Source organism: Chrysochloris asiatica, unplaced genomic scaffold (genome assembly GCF_000296735.1).
Source record: "Chrysochloris asiatica unplaced genomic scaffold, ChrAsi1.0 scaffold00017, whole genome shotgun sequence".
NCBI classification, from domain to species: Eukaryota; Metazoa; Chordata; class Mammalia; order Afrosoricida; family Chrysochloridae; genus Chrysochloris; species Chrysochloris asiatica.
This window is the reverse complement of record NW_006408535.1, coordinates 32,521,691-32,528,754: the sequence shown is the minus strand read 5'-3', so window position 1 is coordinate 32,528,754 and position 7,064 is coordinate 32,521,691. Positions and strand designations below refer to the sequence as shown.

Genomic DNA, 7,064 nt, shown 5'->3' with positions numbered 1-7,064 from the left:
ACCACTCCCCTGCTTTTGTTACAAGACTTCTACCTTTACAACTGTAAAGTTGCAATTAGTCATTATAACAATCAAGTCTTGAAGGAACTTGATTGCTTGCCTTGATGGCTTCCTGATGAACAGCTTTCTTATTCTTGTAGTAGCCAGTCACACTGACATTGTTGTTTTGGGTTTTTCCTGATGACCTTTCTTTGAAGATGTATCTTCTGTTGCTGTATTCATTCACTATTGAATCATACAAATCTTATCACCATCTCTTTTCACCAGACCCATCTAGACAAAATGAAAGCTATTCAGTGGGGACTCTTTCTCCCCCGCCCCCCATACTCTTGAACTCCCTCTTGAAACCATGTAAGCCAGTCACTTCATGCCTTTATCGCCCCCTCAATTTAGGTAGCCAATATCCATCTTTGCTGTAAAGATTTGTTCCCTCTTTTGAGCTACTGCATCCATAGGTGTAGCTCAAGTTCATCAAATTCTATCAGATTACTCTTTTTTTCCTCTTCTGGTTGAGCTCTGATCATCTAGTCATTGAAACCAGGTCAAGTGGGTATTATCTGCAAGTGTGGGTGTTCTTATGCATATGCCCTCTTTTCTTATCAGCTGGACACTTCATTCTCCACTCTAGTCCTCTGTGGCTATGTCACTAACTCTGGGCCCAAGAGCCCCAGTTGCCACACTGCTGGCCAACCAGGTCTCCACCTGGGTTCACAGGAGTCTATTGAATGTTGTAGGGCTTAGCTTGCAGCTTCACTGCTGTTTTTCCCTCACTTCCTGTTATCAGTGACAAAGGTGGTCACCAATCAGAGCACATGTCTGTGTGTGTATTCCTATTGAGTCTTAGTCTTGGAAGAGGGTTTGCTCTGAGGGGACTTGACCACTTGCCTTGATGTCTCCTGGGTGAGTAACTTGATTGTTCTTATAGTAATCATTCAGACTGCCATTATTGTTTTGTATTTTTCCTGTTGGTCTTTCTTTCAAGAAGTATCTACTGTTCTTCTAGTCGCTCCAGGCTGGTCTGCTTGTCCTTTTAAGTGGAAATTTCCCAACTCAGAAGATTCTGGGTAATGTTCAGGATTCCACCTATGGTCTTATGTAATGCAGAGGCTCGTCAGGAAGCCTCCTTCACTGGGCACGTTGTAGCCCCATTTTAGGTATTCCAATCAGTTATAAGCAAGACAGACTTACAAGCTTTCTATGGTGATATTTCTGGCTATTCCTTTCTCTCCCCCTCAAGTGTCTATTTTATAATGGTATACCAGGGAAACCAAGATTCAAAAGACAGCCAAGCATCTTAACATTATTTCTCCCCTTTTGCCTATTCAAATCATGTCTCAATCCCTGTATCCCAGAGCCCTGTTTTTCCAAGGTTGTGCATACATCACTATTTAACTTTGTCTCGCTTAGCCCATGCAAACCTGCCTAATTGTTTTCCCATCCACCATTCCCCTCCCCCTTCTTGTGTATTGGCCCCTTCCCTAGCATCCAAACTATCCTGTGTCTATTCCTTACCCTGTGCTCCACCTTCCCCTCCCTCCCCTCCTCTCACCCCACCCTCCACATTCCAGTAACCAGCAAAAAATCCCCCTACCCCCCTTTAGTATGGGTTCTTTTTCTTAGTCTTTTACAGTAGTGGTCCTATGCAATATTTCTCCTTTTGTGACTGACTAATTTTACTCAACATAATGCCCTCAAGTTTCATCCATGTTATGTGATAACTTACAGCTTCCTTGTTGTTCTTCAAGTTAGCATAATATTCCATTGTGTGTATGTACCACAGTTTGTTTATCCATTCTTCAGTTGATGGGCACTTAGGCTGTCTCTATCTTTTCACTATTGTAAATAGTGCTGCTATGAACAATGGTGTGCATATATCTACTTGTGTTATGGCTCATATTTCTTTTGGGTAAATACCAAGTAGAGGAATTGCTGGATCATAAGGTATTTCTATTTCCAACCTACTGAGGAAATGCCATATTGTTTTCCAGAGAGGCTGGATCAGCAATGCAGGAGCCTCCCAGTCTCTCCACATCCTTGCCAGCATTTATTGTCCTCTATATTTTTTTTATCTTTGCTGTAAACTGGTGTGAGATGATATCTCATTGTTGTTTTGACTTGCATCTCTCTAATGGTTAGGGATCGTGAACATTTCTTCATATGTTTGTTGGCTTCCCGATCTCCTACTTGGTGAAGTGTCTGTTCATGTTCTGTGCCTGGGAGTTTTTTTTAATGAGTTGAAAAAAATCTTCTCTTGTTATAGGCCTATTTAAGTTTTCTATGTCAGTCTGGGTTAGTTTAGGTCATGTGTTTCTCGAAATTTGTCCATTTCTTCTAGATTTAAAAAAATTCTGGAGTACAGTTCTTCATAACATTATGCTATTATCCTTTTTATTTCTGTTGGTTCTGTTGTGAAATCACCCATATAATTTCTTATTTGTGTTATTGGTGTATTCCCCTTTTCTTTCATCAGATTTGCCAATGATTTGTTGATTTTATTAATCCTTTCAAAGAAGAAACTTCTAGTTTTGTTAATTCTTTTGGTTGTGTTTCCGTTTTCTATTTTATTTCTGCTCTAACCTTTTCTATTTCTTTTCTTCTGATGCCAATCAGTTTGTCTTGCTGCTCTTTTTTTTTTTTTTTAAATAATTATTGGAGATGTTGGGCCAAGGTGTTAATTTCAATTCTTTTGGGATGTATGCATTTATTATTATAAGTTGCCCTCAGAGCACTGCTTTTGCTGTGTAAGTTGTGTCTCCATTCTCATTTGTTTCAAGAATGTTTTTATTTTGCTTTTTATTTGGTGTAACACTCAGTAGCTTTTAAGCAGTATTTTATTCAATTTCCATGTATTTGATTTTTTCCTTGATTTTTCTATTGTTGATTTCTAATTTTATAGTACTGTGATCAGGAAGAATGAGTTGTAGCATCTTAATGTTTTTTTAATTTATTGAAGTTTGCTTTGTGGTCTAACATATGGTCTATTCTGAAGAATGGTCCACTGTGCATTGTAAAATAACGTATGCTGTGCTGTTGTTGGGTTGAATGCTTTGTACATGTCTATGAGGTCAAGTTGGTTAATTGTGCTGTTTAGTTCTTATGTGTCTTTGTTAAGTTTTTTTCTAGTTCTGTCCTTCATCAAAAGTGGTATATTGTACATTAAAATCTCCTACTATTGTTGTAGAGTTGTTCATTTCTTTCTTCAGTTCTATTAGAATTTGATTTATGTATTTTGAGGCTTTTTCAATGGGGACATGTTGTTGTAGGTGCTAGGTGCCATTGAGTAGTTTCTAACCCAGAGGGGCCCTATCCACAACAGAACGAAACATAATCCCATCCTGTGTCAACCTCACAATTGCTGCCATGCTTGAGCCTATTGCTGCTGCCACTGTGCCAATACATCTCATTGGGGGTCTCCATCTTTTTTGCTGATGCTCCACTTCACCAAGCATGATGTCCTTCTCCAGGAACTGGCATATCCTGATAGTATGCCCAAAATGTGAGAGACAAATCTGGTCATCTTGACTTCTAAGGAGCGTTCTGGTTGTATTTCTTCCAAAACAGATTTGCTTGTTCTTCTGGCAGTCCATGGTACCTTTAAAAATTTTTCCCGACACCATAACTCAAATGCATCGATTCTTCTATGACCTTCCTTATTCATTATCCAACTTTGATATGCATATGAGGGTATTGAAAATACCATAGCTTGGGTCAGGGACATAGATATTTATTATGAATATGTCTTCTTTTTCAATTGACCCCTTAATCATCTTATAATGTCCTTCTTTGTCTTTATGCTGATTTTTAACTTAAAGTCTGTTTTATCAGAGATTAAAATTGCCACTCCTTGGTACATTTCTTTCTTTGTGTGTAAGCTGTGTCTCTTGTAGACAGCATATTGATGGATCCTGTTTTCTTATCCATTCCTGTACTTGCTGTCTCTTGACTGGTGCATTTAATTCATTTACATTTAGTGTAATCATTGATAGGTATGACTTGATTGCTCTCATTTTGCTGTGGGCTTTTTGTGGTACTGCTGATTTCTTTGTTCCATGTAATTTTATGCTCTGAGTTCGTTTTGTTTGTGGGTTTTCTTTTCATCTCAGTTGTGTTAATATTTACTAAATCGTTCTGATTTTATTTTTTTATTTACTATTTCTATTTGAAAAATACATATTTATATTAAGAAATTCAAGTTGTTTTCATGTAAAATACCACTTGATAGGTTTCTTCTGTCTTTGATTCCAAATTGCTGGAGAAAATTTAACCTTGCAGGCTAATTTATCCTTAGTTGCAAATATTATAGGCAACTCTGTACTTTGTCTAGTGAGAGAGGATAACCCTTCTTTGACACAATCAGAAAGCAGCAGTGATTCAGAAGCAACACTTAATACTGTCAGTTTTGAGCCATCAACATGAAAATCCTTGATAAGGTTGAAAAGATGTTGCTAGGAATCAACTGATGTGCCGTAGAGTCCCACGGTACTATTTTGCTCCAGTTTGTTTTTTGCTTGTTTTGCACCATTGATTGAATTTTAAAATCCATGTTTCTTTTTCCTTCTGGTGTAAGTGTTCTTATATAATGACTCTTACTCCTTGAGACTGCCATTTTGAGTCTTCTTGTTTCACCTGGTAGGGTGGCTCACACATCCTGTTTTTGTTTAGCCTTAAATTAATTAAAAGCATTGCTCTGTCATAGATTCATTCACAGGTGCTCTGGCCATCTGGAGAGCATGGGAAAAGATTGTTTATTGTATGGTCCAGAGTTTGGCTGTCATATTGGAAATGATGCTGATACTTCCCCACCAGTGGTCACATTCATCTGCTCGACTCCACTTGTTTCCATTAGGTATTCCACAGATGTCTGAGGATTTGCTGTGCTGGCTGAAGCACCTCTTCTGCAGAAATGGCCAGGAGAAAATTTGACCAGGCTGACAGGGGCTCGTGGACTGCCAATAAATCCTGAGGTGATCAGATTTTTAGTTCAAAGGAAAACTTTTCTTTCACACTTTCAAGTACAGATGGAGTCGTATAAGTAAAACCCAGAAAGACCTGAGATTCGAGTCATCTGGGCTGTCAACAAGTGTTTGATGTATAAACTTTGAATCAAATGGACTCACATCCTCTTCATATTGCAACAGTGGTTTAAAAGGGAGCTCTACCTTCTGAGTTAGAAGTTCTTTCCAGTTAATATGTCGGAACAATGGATGAGCCTGAATTTGGCCAGAGCCCAGTTAATATGTCGGAACAATGGATGAGGCTGGATTTGGCTAGAGTCCTCAGAACCAGTTCCGAGACAGGAAGCAGAGTTTCTTTTTAGCAACTTTCTAAGTATGTCTCTGGTTTATTGTTTGTGTGAGGTAGGGAGGCAAATTGAGTTTTCACGTAAGGATTTTGTCAATTGTTTTCTTTCGGTTCTCCCCAGTGAATGGTGTGCTCTAGTCAGCATATACATACTTCAATGCTCCCAAATGCCACCAATCCACAGCACTGCTCATCAAGATTTCAGGGGTCACGTATTCTATTGTTCCAGAAAATGTGTGTGTCACTGTTCCATCATGAATAGATTCTTTGCATAGTTGAGTGTTAGTTTCACATGGCCTTGGTGATTAAGCATGATATTCTCTGGCTTCAGGTCTCTGTAGATGATTCCCTTTTGAAGTAAATGCCCCAAAGCCATGGAGATTTCTGCCAAGTAAAAGTTCAAAAGAATAAAGGGTTAAATCAACTGTGTCTGGATTTGAAAAGGACAAAGCAATACTGGCTGCGTAACAATGCTACAAACCTGCAGATTATTCCAGGATGGAGAGCAGGTAACTAGAAGACTGAGGCGGTTTCTTTCACAGCCAGCACCACCACAAACACAGCTTTCAACAGGACTTAGAGCCTCTTCCAAAAAAGGGCACTTCATTCCTAAGGCTCTTAAATACAGCTTCTGTGTTAGAAAAGGCTGGGCTGTGTCTTCATAAATATTCTCTCCCTTTCTAACAGCATAAATAATCCCCCTCCACTGAGATACTCAAGGATGCGGTAGAGTTTTCCACCAGTTGAAAGGCATAAATTAAATCCACAATGAAGGGATGTTTTACTTCTTCCAGAATATTCCATTTTGCTTTTCTGTGAGCTGTATCTTTAGCATTTCTTACTATCATTGACTTGAAGGCTGATGCGTCAGACGGCAAAGTCATTTGAACTGCAAGGTCGGTGGTTTAACTTCACCAGCTGCTCCTTGGAAACCCTATACAGGGTTGCTATGGGTCAGAATTGACTAGATGGCACTTAACAACAACAAATATATGTTTGCAGCTATCTCTTCTCATTTTGAGTTGTGTCCTAACAGCAAATGAAAGTACCGAAAGCTTTACTCCATTCACATTATTATGGTCAACTCTACTTTGAGGCGACAGCTCTTCCCATCTTTTGAGTGTCTTACAACCTGAGGGGCTCATCTTCAGAAAGGATAAATTTCTCCTTGAGTTTTATTCTGGTATGGTGCAAGATCAGCACCAGACTGTGAACCACAAAGTTGGCAGTTCAAATGCACCCGGTGCTCCTCAGAAACCCTGTACAGGGTAATTATGAATCAGAACCAACTTAATAGCATTTAACAACAATAACAAACTCCCCAATTTTGTTTTTTCTTCTGTTTCTCATTTCTCTCTTGTTTTATTTTTTTCTTTGAATCTTTCTTTACTTCTTTCTACTCTCTTTTAATCTTTCCTCTCCTTGTTTTCGTCCAATTGTCTTCTTTTTTTAATGTTTTATTGTGAGTTATGTGATAATTTACATGGTAGAACATTAGTTTTACATTCATCCTACCATATATCATTTCATTGCCATGATTACATCCCCTCCATTCATCATCAACCAACCAAAGGGTATACCCTGCAAGCCTGCCTTACCCTCCTACCCCCCCACCCCCAGTCATCAGCACACAGTCTCTCTCTCTCTCTGGGTCTAAAGTCCCCAGCTGCTCCATCTCTCCACGTCATTGTCTCTGCCTCCATCTCTGGCATCATTGCTTCTCTGGGTAGGGTCCTGCTCTCCGCTCTTCTCCCCTGATGGTC

General features: G+C 39.2%; 1 pseudogene; it reads right to left on the bottom strand.

Annotated features, from left to right (window-relative positions):
* Positions 1-4,771: 4,771 nt before the first annotated feature.
* LOC102833083 lies at positions 4,772-6,185 on the bottom strand (annotated as a pseudogene).
* Between the last annotated feature and the right edge of the window lie 879 nt (positions 6,186-7,064).